At 53.9% G+C, this 7,465-nt stretch overlaps 1 long non-coding RNA gene across 1 annotated transcript; it reads left to right on the forward strand.

Moving 5' to 3' along the window:
- On the forward strand, window positions 1-1,590 carry LOC116686729 (uncharacterized). Its single transcript, XR_004331341.1, has 3 exons — window positions 1-103; window positions 180-264; window positions 1,515-1,590. It is a non-coding gene; the product is annotated as an uncharacterized LOC116686729 (long non-coding RNA).
- Window positions 1,591-7,465: the final 5,875 nt, after the last annotated feature.

Here is a 7,465-nt window from a genome sequence, read left to right on the forward strand (position 1 = left end):
GGTTACAGGTGTGAGTGGGTGGAGCCTGCTGCTGTGTCTCAGCGGGGCCGAGACCAGCTGCCTGAGGAGAGTCTCCTTCTCGCGGCTGCAGCGCCATCACGTGGTGAGACTCTCCCCTCAGCCAATCAGAGAGCAGCCTGGCTGGGGGGTCTGGACTCACCTGTGTCTCTTTGTCTCAGGTGAACCTGTTGCCCCCGGTGATGGAGGCGTTCTCTGACGCAGGCGGTGGTCTCTGTCACTTCCTCACTCAGTCTCAACGGACAGGTGAGTCTCTAGAGATGGAGCAGGTCTAGACCAGGGTCTAGTCCTGCTCTATGATTTACAGGTGGACCGGGTCTAGACCTGCTCTATAATCTACAGGTGGACCAGGTCTAGACCTGCTCTATGATCTACAGGTGGACCGGGTCTAGTCCTGCTCTATGATTTACAGGTGGACCGGGTCTAGACCTGCTCTATGATCTACAGGTGGACCGGGTCTAGACCTGCTCTATGATCTACAGGTGGACCGGGTCTAGTTCTGCTCTATGATTTACAGGTGGACCGGGTCTAGACCTGCTCTATAATCTACAGGTGGCGGGTCCTAACCTTCTCTATAATCTACAGGTGACCTGTCTATTCTGCTCTATGATTGACCGTGGACCTGGTCTATACCTGCTCTAATAATCTACAGTGTAACCGGGTCTAGACCTTCCTCTATGATCTACAGGTGGACCGGGTTCTAGTCCTGCTCTAGGAGTTACAGTGGACCGGGTCTAGACCTGCTCTATGATCTACAGGTGGACCGGGTCTAGACCTGCTCTATACACAGTTACGGGTCTCGTTTCTGCTCTATGATTACAGGTGGAACCGTGTCTTAGACTGCTCGTATAATCTTAACAGGTGGACCGTTTCTAGTCCTTCCTCTATGAGTTTACAGGTGGGAGACCAGTCCTGACCGTGCTCTAATAACTACAGGTGTACCGGTCTGTTCTGCTCTATGATTACAGGTGACCAGGTCTAGACCTGCTCTATAATCTACAGGTGGACCGGGTCTAGTTCTGCTCTATGATTTACAGGTGGACCGGGTCTAGTCCTGCTCTATAATCTACAGGTGGACCGGGTCTAGTCCTGCTCTATGATTTACAGGTGGACCAGGTCTAGACCTGCCCTATAATCTACAGGTGGACCGGGTCTAGTTCTGCTCTATGATTTACAGGTGGACCAGGTCTAGACCTGCTCTATAATCTACAGGTGGACCGTGTCAGACCTGCTCTATAATCTAACAGGTGACCGCTCGACCTTCTCTATGATCTATCAGTGGACGCGGTGTCCTAGCCCCTCCCTCTATGATCTACAGGTGGACCGGGTCCAGACCTGCTCTATAATCACAGAGGACCGGGTCTAGACCTTCTCATAGGCTACAGTTGAGCCTGGTCCTAGACCTTCCTCTATGATCTACCTACATGTGGGACCAGTCTAACTTCTCTTTCTTCATGAAAACGTGATTTGTTGTGTTTTCTGCTCCGTGGTCTCAGGATCTGGATTACCCATGAGCCCCCACGCCTGTGGATCGACCAATCAGAAGCCGCGTCTCTCTGCGGTAGCAGACAGGTAATCAGATTACTACTGAGCCCTGTTCATTAAACCCCGGGGGACTGAGCGGGGCTGCAGTTCCACCGAGATCCTAGGTCTGTGGAGGTCTAGTTCTGTGGAGGTCTATGGAGGTCTAGGTCTATGGAGGTTTATGGAGATCTAGGTCTATGGAGGTCTAGGCCCCCCCCCGGCGCCGGGCCCTGGTTCTGACGGGTCGCCGGCCGGCCTCTGACCCCGAGGTGGAGGTCTATGGAGGTCTAGGTCTGTGGAGGTCTATGGAGGTCTAGGTCTGTGGAGGTCTATGGAGGTCTAGGTCTGTGGAGGTCTTGGAGGTCTAGGTCTGTGGAGGTCTATGGAGGTCTAGGTCTGTGGAAGTCTATGGAGGTCTAGGTCTGTGAAGGTCTATGGAGGTCTAGGTCTGTGAAGGTCTATGGAGGTCTAGGTCTGTGAAGGTCTATGGAGGTGAATGTGTCTCTTTCATCTCACTGTTGGGAAATCTCAGATTTGTTTCTAGTTTTTGCAAATTCATGATGGAACTGCAGCCTGGTAGTGGACTCTGGGGGACCTGCAGCCTGGTAGTGGACTCTGGGGGAACTGTTGCCCTCTAGTGGACTCTGGGGGAACTGTTGCCCTCTAGTGGACTCTGGGGGAACTGTTGCCCTCTAGTGGACTCTGGGGGAACTGTTGCCCTCTAGTGGACTCTGGGGGAACTGATGCCCTCTAGTGGACTCTGGGGGAACTGATGCCCTCTAGTGGACTCTGGGGAACTGTTGTTTGCCACCTCTCTGACTCTGGGGGAGCTGCAGCCTGGTGGCACCCTAGGAGACGGGTATGGCTGCAGCCTGGAGCGTCCCATGTCATCCGTCCCGTCTCATGCGGTCTCGTCTCATGCGGAGGTGTCCAACGGTAAATCCAGAGGGTCAAAAATACGATATCGCGAATAGTTTTCCAGATGGAGTCACAAGGATCTGGATCTGCACAGGACCTCCTGAGGAGGGACAAGGCGCTTGCCTGCACACTCACAAGACCTATCAGAAAAACATGTTCCACCGCTTTAAAGACTTTAAAACCCAGGCAAACCAGGCATGCTTTCGTCTCTGTGCCCGGTCAGAATGCTCGGTCTCTGGGACCCGGTCAGACTGCGGTCCGGGTCCTCTGGACCTGGGCAAAATTCTGTCGAGTTCCCTCTGGGACCCGGTGGAATGCTGTCGGGTCTCCGGGACCGCGAGGTCGTCCGACGCGGAATGCGCGGTCTCATGGGACCCGGGGTCAGAACTGCTCTTGGTCTCTGGGACCCGGGGCAAGTCGTCCCGGGTCCTGGACCCGGGAGAATGCTGTCGGGATCTCTGGTACCCGGTCAAGCTTTCGGGTCTCTTGACCCGGTCAGAAACGTCGTCTCTGGGGACCGGCGGAGGGAAGATCTGTCGTTGCTCTGTGACCCGTGGGCAGAATGGCTGTCGGTCTCTGGACCCTTGCATAATGCTGTCGGTGCTCTGGGGACCCCGTGGGAGAACGCGGGTCGGGTCTCTGGGAACCCGGGTGCAGAACTGCGGTCGAGGTCTTTGGGACCCGGGGCACGAAACAGCGCGGATCGGGTGTCTCTGGGACCCGGTGAAAAACGCGTCGTTCTCTGGACCCCGGGTCGAACTCGGTTCGGGGTCCCTCTTGACCCGGGCAGAACGCTGTCAGTGTGAAAACAATATAGAATATAAAATTAAAAAGTCTTGGAGAGCGTGTAACATGTTTGTTTTTGTAGTCTTGTTGTGTGTGCAGATCGTGGATCCTTGTCCCTCTTTAGGAGGTCCTGGTTCTCCCTCCTCAGGAGGTCCTGGTTCTCCCTCCTCAGGAGGTCAAAAAGGAGAAAATGGAACGATCTTTAGCTGAACCCCAACAGTCCCCTCGATATGTCTTGACGTATATAAGAGGGGGGACGATGGGGAGATGGTGTCCCAGAGGGGATACCAGATATTGTGCTTAGGAGCGCAGAAGTGAGGGAAAATGTCTCCATGGAGGGAGGATAGTACGACAGGAACCCACGTTCATCTGGGTGACCCTGGAACACATTACATGTCCTCTGTTATGACACCTGAAACTGCCACTAGTTGCACAAGAGTTGCAATGTTAAAACTCCCAGTAGTAGAAAACAAAATGGTCCTAGGGTAGTTTGTGTGTGTGTGTGTGGGCGCACCTGTACAAGTAGGAGTTAATAGTATCAGGGAAGGCAGCTCTGATGTGATGGCATTGGGGTTTCTATACAAAAGAGTTTATCCAGGTTTTCCTTCAGTGAGGAGCACGTACAGGGGAGATTCCGAGGCATACTCACCCACTGGGTATACACAGTACAGACACAAACACAAAAATGTCAAAGGGAAACCATTGTAGGGGGTTTACAACGTCGGACTCATTTAGTTGCGCGACAAAGTTTGAACAATTGGGATCCCGGACATGTGCTAGCAAGTGTGAACTCATGCGGAAAAACTCTGTCGAGACCTTAGACAAAAGGCAATAAGAGACGACGTTTGACCAGTGAGAAGGAAATATATGCACTCGTCCAAAACACAGGGCGAAACTTCTCTCTTTATTTTCTTGCTCCCTCCTCCAGCCCGTTCTTTTTTTTTTTTTTTTTGGGGGGTGGCATTTAGGCTTTATTTCCGACAGTGACCGCTTGCCTTGACAGGGCGCGGACCGGGGGACCTGACATGCAGCCATTTTAGGGCCGATGCTTCGTGGACTAAGCCCTTTTCTCTTGGCCTGCCCCTTCCCGGTGCGGTCCCCGGGCACCTGCCCCCCCCTCTGCCCCTCTCCGCCGCCTACAGAGCATTCTGCTGTACCCTGGCGATTGGTGCCTCGTCCCTTGCGTGTGTGTTTGTCCGCTTGTCTTTTGGTGTTGGCCGCGAAGATAGAAAGAGACGTGAGCGTGAGAAACACACCGCACACACGAAGCCAGACCCGGGGGCACTATGGGGGAGAAGAAAAAAAACACCGCATCATTTCTCCTCTTTTGTTTTTACTTATTTCATTCTCGCTCTTAGAAGAAGTACACAGTTACATCTGCCGCATCCGTCACGCTCCAATTTCTCGTCCTGATCCTTATCATAAATTTGATGGCCAGTCATAGGAATCCCCCAGCATGACCCCCCCCTTACCGGGTCCGTATTGCAGATCTACCCACGTTCACATACCATTCCGTGATACCCCGCCCCCCCGCCGCTTGTTTCACACAGTCACAGAGACCACCTTTCAGTGCACACAAAACATTTCTGTCTGCCGCACCGTCCGCCTCGCATCCCTTTGGGGCCATCCTGCGCACCCCTGTCTGGCTGGTCCCGGGCACACTACGAGACCCCACCGGGTCCACCCGACTCACCCCCCACCGACGGCCGACCTAGACCAACAGCTAGAAATCGCATATCCCAACAACGCACTGGTATCTTTCGAGCAACGAATAGGGGGGTCAAAAGAGGAGGTCCCCAGGAAAGCCCTCGCTTTTTCCCTTTTCGAACACGGCGACTTCCTTTCTTTGTCCTTCCCTTGGGGGGGTGGCCCCAGGAGAACCACCGCCGTAAGATGAACATGTTGGACTTCCCAACCAGGTCAACACAACAAGACAGCAGTATTGTGATCTTTGGTCCCCGGGCAGGATCCAGGCCCACCTATCGATTCTATCTATACTTCCTAATATGAAGAGGCCAACTGGTTAAGGTACTTTGCGAGTCATGTAAATTTACCTTTGGCCCAGACCGTACGATGTTTCCCCTGGAGTCGCCCGTGATGGCGGTCTCCCATTCTCCGGCCCAAACGCTGCACCACACAAACCATACTTTGGCCTTCTTCCGTTTCTAGCCGGGTCGCGTCGATTGATTGTCCACGCTCCCAGGACTGTAGTTCCCCCTTGACGACTAAGGCTGATTCCATATCTATTTCCTCTTTAGTGTGCCCACCACCCCTGTCGCCTGTATTGTCTGTCCTTCGCTTGTTTCAGCTCCGTGTTATTTTGGTGGGGTTTACGGCTCTCCGTTCTCCCTTCCTTTTTTCCCTCCGTTCTTTTTCAACTCCCCTTTAAGGGGATTGCCGGTTGTACTCAGTTCAGGGACCCTTTTGACACTCCAGCATTCTGGCTTTCCGGGTCGCCGCTAAGTTCAGAGCTCAGACGACAACATTGTCTGCCACCTGTGTGAGTCCCAGAGTCCGCAGACTTCGCTGGTACAATCAATTTCCAATTTCTCTTTGCCCCCCGTTCCCTCCCACCACGGGCCTGGGTTTTTCTTGTGTTTATAGTTTTGCCCACATTGATCCGCATGATTTCTAACGACATTTGTCGTCATGCAGGATGTTCTTTTCTGCCACCCCGGGGTTCCCGGAGATTCCCCACAGAGTTTGACTCCTTCCCCGACCTTATGAATTTCATTTCCGTCCTCCCGGCGTTTTCCCACGCCCGCGACCCGATTCCCTGTATATTGAGTAGGCATTATCTCCCATGTCCCTGGCGGCTGTGGCTCCATTGACAGAGAGGGCCCCTGCCACTCTTCCCGATTTCCTTCCACGTACGCTTGTTTGTCCGTACTTATGGGCGATTTGTCGTGTTGTGCAGACGGGGACCCATCGTACCCGCAAGCCCCTTTGTTTCCCATCTTCCTCAGTTCCCCGTGGGTTCAACAGAGGATCCCGGGCATCCACACAGCATCCTATGCCCGCGTCCCTGGTCCCCAGGATGGATCCTATCCCTCTCCCGCTCCGACCGGTCATTCTGTCTCTTGCCGCGCGCCCAGCGCAGAGATCACCCTGGATCAGCTTATTGCGTCCCGGGGTGGCCCAGAGACACCCCCCGCGACATTTTCAGCCCATTCTGTCCGGTCCATGAGACCCGGGGAAGCAGCCTCGAGGGCCCGACAGTCGCTGCTCTCACCATGATGAGTTGAGCCCTTTTCTTTCTGCCCTGCTTTCCGGTGGCTTGTGTGGTGCCAGCAACGTACGAACCGCTGTCGTGAGAGCTGTGTGATATATTAATGTACATTTACTGTGTAGATTTTATAAACCGCCCACTTAATATAACGTCTGATGGAGTGGGCGTCTTCCTGTAGAGTAATTCGCGTTGTGTCTTTTGTGTTTATCGTCTGTTGTGGTGGGAGCCAGGCACGACCGGCGCGACTCCTCTCGCTTGACCTCTTGAGGATACTGTGTCTTCGCCGCCCCCCTTCGACTACCCTCGCTCACAGGGACTGGGCTCCATACTGTGGTTCCTGGCTGTGAGTTTCTCTCCCTGTCAAACTCAGGAAGGTCCTGCAGTTTCTCCCCTCTCAGTGCATGTCCACCTGGTCCTGCTCGGTTCATGTGGGCCAGGGATACTGATTCGGCCTCCTGCGTCGCGGATGCAGGTTTGATCAGATGTAGACACCACTGCTTACCTATGGCAAGAGCCAATCTAGTAAATATCGGGGCGCATGAGACTCACGCTTGCCCTAGCGCCGACTTGGGAAGAAACTTGTCTACCCTTTTTAACGTAGTTTCTTCAGAGCTTTTTAAGTTCCGCACTGCCCTTTGTAACCAAAAAGTGTCATGTAATTTACCCGGCGACTCCGTCTGGAAAGTTATCAAGACATCAGTAATTTTGATCCCTCTGGATTTACCGTTGTGACACCTCGCATTGAGACGAGACCGCATGAGACGGGACGGATGACATGGGACGCTCCAGGCTGCAGCCATACACGTCTCGGTTTTTGTGGCCCCTGCAGGTTTCTGTGGCCCCCTACAGGTTGCGATGTGAACTGCAGGTTTTTGTGGCCCCTGCAGGTTTCTGTGGCCCCTGCAGGTTTCTGTGGCCCCTGCAGGTTTCTGTGGCCCCTGCAGGTTTCTGTGGCCCCTGCAGGTTTCTGTGGCCCCCTACAGGTTGTGG

This window comes from Etheostoma spectabile, unplaced genomic scaffold (genome assembly GCF_008692095.1).
Source record: "Etheostoma spectabile isolate EspeVRDwgs_2016 unplaced genomic scaffold, UIUC_Espe_1.0 scaffold458, whole genome shotgun sequence".
Taxonomy (NCBI): domain Eukaryota; kingdom Metazoa; phylum Chordata; class Actinopteri; order Perciformes; family Percidae; genus Etheostoma; species Etheostoma spectabile.